This window comes from Gallus gallus, chromosome 2 (genome assembly GCF_016699485.2).
Source record: "Gallus gallus isolate bGalGal1 chromosome 2, bGalGal1.mat.broiler.GRCg7b, whole genome shotgun sequence".
In the NCBI taxonomy this organism is placed as follows: domain Eukaryota; kingdom Metazoa; phylum Chordata; class Aves; order Galliformes; family Phasianidae; genus Gallus; species Gallus gallus.
In genome coordinates this window covers 14881973-14889150 of record NC_052533.1, presented here as the reverse complement: position 1 = coordinate 14889150, position 7178 = coordinate 14881973, and the positions used below count along the sequence as shown (strand labels likewise).

The 7178-nt window shown below is 50.8% G+C and overlaps 1 long non-coding RNA gene across 1 annotated transcript in view; it reads right to left on the bottom strand.

Annotated features, from left to right (window-relative positions):
• The window catches only part of LOC124417777, a 25060-nt gene extending 17882 nt beyond the window's left edge, over positions 1-7178 (bottom strand). Inside the window, exons 1-2 of the long non-coding RNA XR_006936997.1 lie at positions 6999-7178; positions 4648-5643 (exon numbers count right to left, since the gene is read on the bottom strand). This is a non-coding gene — a long non-coding RNA (uncharacterized LOC124417777). The remainder of the gene's footprint in view (positions 1-4647; positions 5644-6998) is intronic.

Sequence of the window (7178 nt, the reverse complement as noted above, 5' to 3'; positions counted from 1 at the left end):
ACTGCCCGGTGGAGTTTTAAATGTTTTATATATTTAAGAACAGATGTGAAACTGAAGTTTTGTTATTGCTGGGCATTTCTCAGCTATTCTTTGCCATGAGATGTTTCATATGTTTTATACTCCAACGCATTTCCCCTCCCATTGCTACAGCCCTGAAACATTTACATTATAACTGCGCTTTGTAGAAGTGGAAAAAGAGGTGTAGCGCTTCTCTCCCATCCTCTATGCTCTCTTCCTTCCATCGCAGGCACATATGCAATGATGTGACCCATTCTGGGCTCTCCCTCAGTCTTTGTCACATACTTCTATGATACATTTCTACAATGTTACTACAAAAAAAAAAAAAAGTGATCATAGCCTGATTGGTACAGATGCCTTTCTTTAGTTAGGGCAAAATAAGTGGCTGTTTCGAAGCTGATTTATATTTCTAGCTGAAGCCCAGAATCTTAATCTCTCTTACTGTTTCTTCATCTGAGCTATGCTTGGCTGTGTGCAGAGCAAGGAATTGGGGTCAGAGGTGGCAGTCAGAAGGAAGAAGGATCAATTGTTCCCATTGCAAAAGTAAACAGCAGTAAGTGCTTAATTATTACTGCAACTTGTTATCAAGTGGATGTTCAGACTGCTCCAAAGAGCCTTCCCTGTGGATGAGCAGCATGGGCTGCCACCAGACCGGTCTGTGTCCTCTCCCTCTTTGCAGATGCTCGTGTTTCTTGTCAGTGGCACGTGGTGAGGGCAAGCTCCTTGAGTGCTTTCCAATGGGACTGTGTCCCGTGCTTGCCGTGAGCTCCTGGGCTAAGCATTCCAAAGTAGGTGGACTCTGCCAAAAGGACAGGAGAGCACACAACATCTGGCAGACCTGCTGTGTCCGCAGGAGCCGGCCCTTCCCCTCAGTCCTTCCCAGGGATGCAGAAAGGCTCAGGTCCCCACAGAGACAAGGATGTACTGCTCTGCAGCCAAACAGGGCTGTTGTGGTGATGAATGACATTCCTGTGCTTGCAATGGCTCCATGGGTGGTGAGACTAGGACAATTGCCCTGTGATGTATGGCTGTCTCATGTATCCCACAGATGTTGTTTTTTTTTCCTTTCAGATTTTTTCCCCAGTTTTCTTAGTTTTGACGACTAAATGTAACCAGAATTGGGAGAACTTCCACAGCTGTTGGTGAGCCTGGCTCTGCCATTCCTTCTGCACTTCCCAGAGGCTGCAGCGTTCCCATATGGGTGGTAAGGACATTGTGTAAACCCAAGCTGCTAAACTGCAGGTTAGCTGTGAGTGGAGCAGAGAAGAAATAAAGAGCTGAACTCGGGCAAGAGGCACACCCTCTGTTTTGGCAAGAAGCAGTTCAAATTCTTACTCTGATTTATGCTAGTTTATAGAAAAGGCTGTATCCAGCTCTGGAAGCATGTGGTAGTATTTAACTGTATAAAACTTGGAATCAGCTTCAAGTGCTGCATGTGGGCAGATCAAAGCGAATAAACTATATATTTTATATAGGGACTATCTGCGATGAAGAAACAAATCCATTTCAGCAATAGCCAAAGGGGAGACTCTTGTTCTCAAACAAAGGCTGACAAGGAAACTTTGCTCCGTTTGCTTCTTTTAAAGGAGGCTGTTTACTGGAGCCACTGCATTCGTACAGACTGCAAAGTCCCACGCAGGTTGCAGGGGTGGCTGATACAGGGCAGGTGGATGAGTGCTGTCCCTGGCTGTGCTGGATGGCAGCTCCACACTGGGGACACTCGCTGCCAAGTGCTTTCCTTCTCAGGCAAGCTCTATGGAAAACACCTCCCACCGGGGCCGCCAGGCTGACAGAACGAGCTGTGGTCATGCTTTTCCAAAAGAGGAAGAGTGTGGGCCTCTGCTCACCCCATAGCTGTGCCCATTGCTTTTTCCCCAGCTTCACATGATGGGCAAGCCCCTGTGTCCCACACTGGCCACAGCGAACTCCCAACCAGGGCAGGCTCGGGCTCACCACAAGTCAGCAGCCGTGCCCTCTGCCATCCCCCTCTGTCCCCCTGCCCTGCTCGCTCCCCCTCACCTGGCACAGATCAGATGTCCCTTGGTCCTTTATTCGAGGCCAGCTCTGCAGGCTGCCCCGCACAGCTATTCTGGTCGCTTCCTCTCCAAGTTCCTGTGATTGTTGGGCTGGCATTGTGTGAGACACCCGCCACGCTTCCTCCCATGCTCGCTCACAGCTGGGAACAGCCTCCTCTGGCTCATTTTCCTTTGTTCACTGAAGCATCCTGAAGTCATCCAACCTTTAACACCACTGTGGCCGAGCTCGGTGATGGCAGCCCTGTGCTTTGCAGGTGAGCTCGGCAGAGGAGGGCAGTGAGCTGCTGGGGAACAGCTCAGTGAGGGGTCTGGTGCCAGCAGCGGGAGGGAGGAGATCCTTCCCTCTGCTCAGCGCTGTTGAGGCCACACCAGGAGAACTGTGCCCAGTTCTGGGCTCCCTGGTGCAAGAGACACAGAGCTAACAGAGACAGTCCAGCAAACGGCCACAAGGATGAGGAAGGGGCTGGAACACATCTTATACGAGGGAAGGCTGAGAGAGCTGGGCCTGTTCAGCCTGGAGAAGAGGAGCCCAGAGAGGCTGTGGGGTCTCCATCTTGGAGACCTTCAGAATCTGCTTGGCGTGGGCCCCCTGCTCAGAGCATCCCTGCTGCAGCTGGGGCTGGGCCAGGTGGGCCCACAGGTCCCTTCTAACCTCATCCGCCCTGAGGCTTTATGAGAGAAGGGGTCCTGGAGCAGGGCCTGTTTGGTAAGGGGGTGCCGGTGCTGCCGGTCACTGCTCTGTGACACAGCATGGGGCTGAGCTGCGGCAGCACCACAGCGGCCTGCGGGGTGCAGAGGGCTGTGCACACAGCTGGGCACCACACGGCCTGGCAAGCAGAGGCACACACCTGGCCTGGCACGCTCACTTGGCTCTGTGTGAGAGAGCTGCTGGCAGACAAGCTCTAGAAGTATCTAAAATATACACAGAGCAGGTATTTAAATATTTGTGGTGGACAAGTATTAAAAATCTTGAAGAAATAATGCAGCTTGCATCCCTTTCCATCACGTTTCATTTATTTGTTTTACTTTGAGCTCTTTTGTAACAAAAAATAAAAATGCATTTTACCCCTCTGAGCACCAGACTTAAATGGGACTGACATCTCTACCCCCATAGGAGTAGGAAACATCAGCAAACTTGAGTCCAGCAACAACTTTTGTTGTGCAGACAGTAGGACTGCAGCCAGCAGAAGCACCTGACTGCGTGTGGCGGGGTGACGCAGCCCGGGCATCGCTGCTCCGAGGTCCTCCAGCAGATGGAGACATGGGAAGAAAGGAGGGAGAAGGGAGGGAGAACAGGAGGAAAAGCTCCAAAACGCAGCCTGCCAGCAAGGGCCTGCTGTGCCCCATCTGCACGGCCTGGCTCCAGGTGTGCTGATCCAGTAGTGCTGCAGGGAGAGGTCTGAAGTGATGTCAGCTGAAGGGACACAGGTCAGCCTCAGCCTCAGCATCTCCCAGGCCAGGGCCGTGGCTAAGAATGATTTTAGGGCTGAGGAGCAGAGGACCACATGGTAAATAGGAAGAGGCAGTGAATAGCTTCATTGCTCCCCAGAGACATCCATTCCCCCTCTTGCAGACAGTTGCAAGGAAGCTGGAAAGCAGAGTAGCAGCACTACGATGCTGTACACAGGCCTTTCCTTCCCTTGTCACTTCTCAGAGCAGCTGAGACCTCATTTCCTACAAACCAAGACAAAGTCTGGAAATGGGGTCTCATCCTGGCTGCAGCACAGCAGGCAGGAGGTGGGGGGCTGGCAGCTCCAGCTCGCAGCTGCTTGGGCTGTTCTGCACCTGGGGCTGTCTGTGCCTTTGGGTTGCCTTTGCTGGAGGGGCCTCTCAGGCACCTTACAACCTCTGTGCTCTTTGAAATGTGCATGCCTGCTTTACAAGCAGCCCTTTAAGGTTTTCTGGCACCGGTACAGGGATGCTCCAACTGACCTAATTTCACTGATCTTTCTTATCTCTGACCTCTGTGGTTCATTGACTACAGGGATTGCTGGGTTTCTCATTAGTGGTTAGAAAGTATTTTTATGCTCCTGTTCACTTGACACACAGCAAAATCTTCCAGAAAGTAATCTTGCTGTGCAGCTCAGGGCTGTGTTCCGCAGAGGAGCAGGCTTCTGCCACCATCAGCCCTTCTCCATCACAAGGGAACAGCCAAGGATGAGCTTCAGGGCTGGGTGCTGAGTGCTGTGCCTCAGGGTGCCTCTCCCAGCGGGTCCCTCCGCAGAAAAGATTCTCTCAAAGGGTTGAAGCCAGAAGGGTCCAAGTTCCCTTTCAGGCTGGTTTACTCGTGATTTTCTGAAAATTTTCATAGAATGGCTTGAGGTGAAAGGGACCACAGAGTCTGTCTCGTTCCAACCCCCCTGCTGTGAGCAGGGTTGTCAACTGCTAGATCAGGCACCCCGCTCAGGCTGCCCAGGGCCCCATCCAGCCTGGCCTCGAGTGCCTCCAGGGATGGGCATCCACATCTTCTGTGGGCAGCAGTGCTGGGGCCTCGCTGCCCTCTCAGTGAAAACCTTCCACCTGATATCATCCCTGTGTTGAGATCTTTAATATATATATATTGTATTTTATTTAAACTGCTCAAGCTCCATACCTCTTTAGCTGGGCCACTTCTCTCAGCATGTGGACACTGACTGTTCTTTCTTCTCTGCTTGCAGGCTGTTGGAGCGGCCTCCCACAGGATGGTGATGGGGCTCGTCACAGTGCATGGGATAACTCAGGGATGTCTTTCTGCCACCCCACCCTCCCTATCTGTCCTGCGAGGCTTTCCAGCCTCCTTCACGTCAGTGCAAATGAGGCTGTGCAGCTCTGCGCAGTCCCTACAGACTTGGAGGGGAGAGGGAGGAGCAGTGCCAGGACTGCTATCGCTGCGAGGGAGTGAACGCCCAGCATCAGCCAGATAAGGACCCGGGCTGAGGTTAGCATTAAGCTCACTTTCTCAGCAGATAGCAGGCAGGGGAGGTTGCATCCCATCAATGAGAAGTGCCATTCCAAGAAAGTCTAAATCTGTCCTCTCCTTTCCAGATCGAGTTGTGATGCTTTTCATTTTCTAAGTTTTGAGTTTGCTCTGATGTCCAATGACTGCCACAACCGTGGCCCAGCTGAGGACCTCACCCTGCCAATTGCTGCTGTTTGTGCCAGGTGCTGGTGTTGTACCAGCTGTTGGTGTTGTACCAGGTGCTGGTGTAGTACCAGGTGTTGATGTTGTGCCAGGTGCTGGTATTGTGCCAGGTGTTGTTTTTGTACCAGGTGTTGGTATTGTACCAGATGCTGGTGTTGTACCAGATGGTGTCGTGCCAGGTGATCATGTTCTACCAGATGTTGGTGCAGTGCCAGGTGGTGGTGTTGTGCCGGATATTGGTGCTGTGCCAGGTGCTGGGGTTGTGCCAGTTGGTGGTGGTGTTGTGCCAGGTGGTGGTATTGTACCAGGTGCTGGTGTTGTGCCAGGCACTGTGACACAGAGCCCACAGGGAGATGGCCAACAGCAACACTTCACACGTGCTGGAGATGCCCTGCAGGATATTTTCCATTTGTCATACACCATAGTGCTTCCCTTGACTCATTTTCCCCTCATACCGACTTGCTGTTTCTTAAGGAGAAAGAAAGAAAACAGACAACTATTAAGACTAAGATTTCCCAAATACCTTCTTTGAGACTTCTGGTGACGATCAAGTGTAGCATAACATTAAATATTTAGTATGTCCTCTCAAGAAGGATTTGTTCTTTACACATGAAAAAGGGAAAAGATTTAAAGATTAAATAGCTCTTATTAACATCCAGCTTTGGTGACTCAAAATGACAAGGACAGCAGCAGTGACTAAAAAACTGTTGTGAGGAGGTTTGGGTCATGGCAAGGGCTGTATGGTGAGTGTCAGATGGACATTCTCCAGGATTGCTACAACATCCCAGGTTCAACTGTATCCCGCTCTGTTCTGTGGAGCAAAACCCTGACTGATCTCAGTCTCTCCCCTTTCTAAATGATTGCTTTCCTGGTGCAGCCTGGAACACCCAATCAAAGTGACATTTCTCTCTTGCTGCCAGCCGTGGCAAAGGAGTGGCGGGGAATACAGAGCCCTGCTATGCTCAGCATGACTAATGCCTATCACATCCACTTCCCATTGCTGCCGTGCGGCACCTGGCAAACCTGATGGAAGACAGTGAAGCTGGTGAAACCTGTCCTCAGTTTGCCATTTAGATTTGCAGAATACTGAAGTCAGAAGAGGCTGTTATAAACATTTACTCTCACTTCACATGCATCCCCAGCCAGATGTTCCCTGAATTAATTTGCTTTTGAACTGGAATATTTCTGTTTAAAGATGAAATATAGGTAAATTTCTGGGGTTTGGAAATCCATCCCAAGCTACACTGAACAGTTCTAACGTTTAGTTAACATTGCTCCTAAAATATCTTTCTTTTCATGTAAAATCTCTCTGCTTGGCTGCGCTGCTCTCCAGACCAATGAACTCCCTGGTCATCATTAACAGTGGGCTCCACGCTGCCTTCCCTCAGCTACCTGCAGTGGACGTCTCAGCAGGGCAGCTCACTGCAGGCTCTGCTTATGCTCAGCTGAGGGATCAGGTGCTTTGAGGGCACAGTCTTTGTGACCCGGTTTAGATCTCTGCTTCAGCAGGAGAGTTGCATCCCAAAGCACCTATTGCTCTGCGCTGACTTTGGAGGGAGTCTAAAGAAGCCTAAATATGTCTACATTTGGTCAGATGAGACTCACCCCAGCAGTCAGCAATTCCAGCCATCTTCACTCATCTCTGACAAGCTACAAAAACACAACAGAATCACCAAAATCTGTTGTACCAAACGGAGTCTTCTCTCCTTCCCATCATCCTCAGACCTTTACAGCTTCCCAAACCCTTCCCTTGTTTTTCCTCCAACTTTACAGAAAGTCCCAACAAAAATATCTCGCCCTTTCCAGCTGCAGATTAGACTTACCTAAGTGTTAAAACAATGGTCAGGACACGGTCCATTCTCTCAGGGGTTATTTTTGCTGCCTCGCCTGTGTCCGTGAGGAATTCCGTGCTCCGCACCCAACTGTGGGTGCAGCTGCAGGGACACCAGCATGAGCCCCAGCCACACTGCTCCCTGACACCAGGGACAGCTACACGAACATCT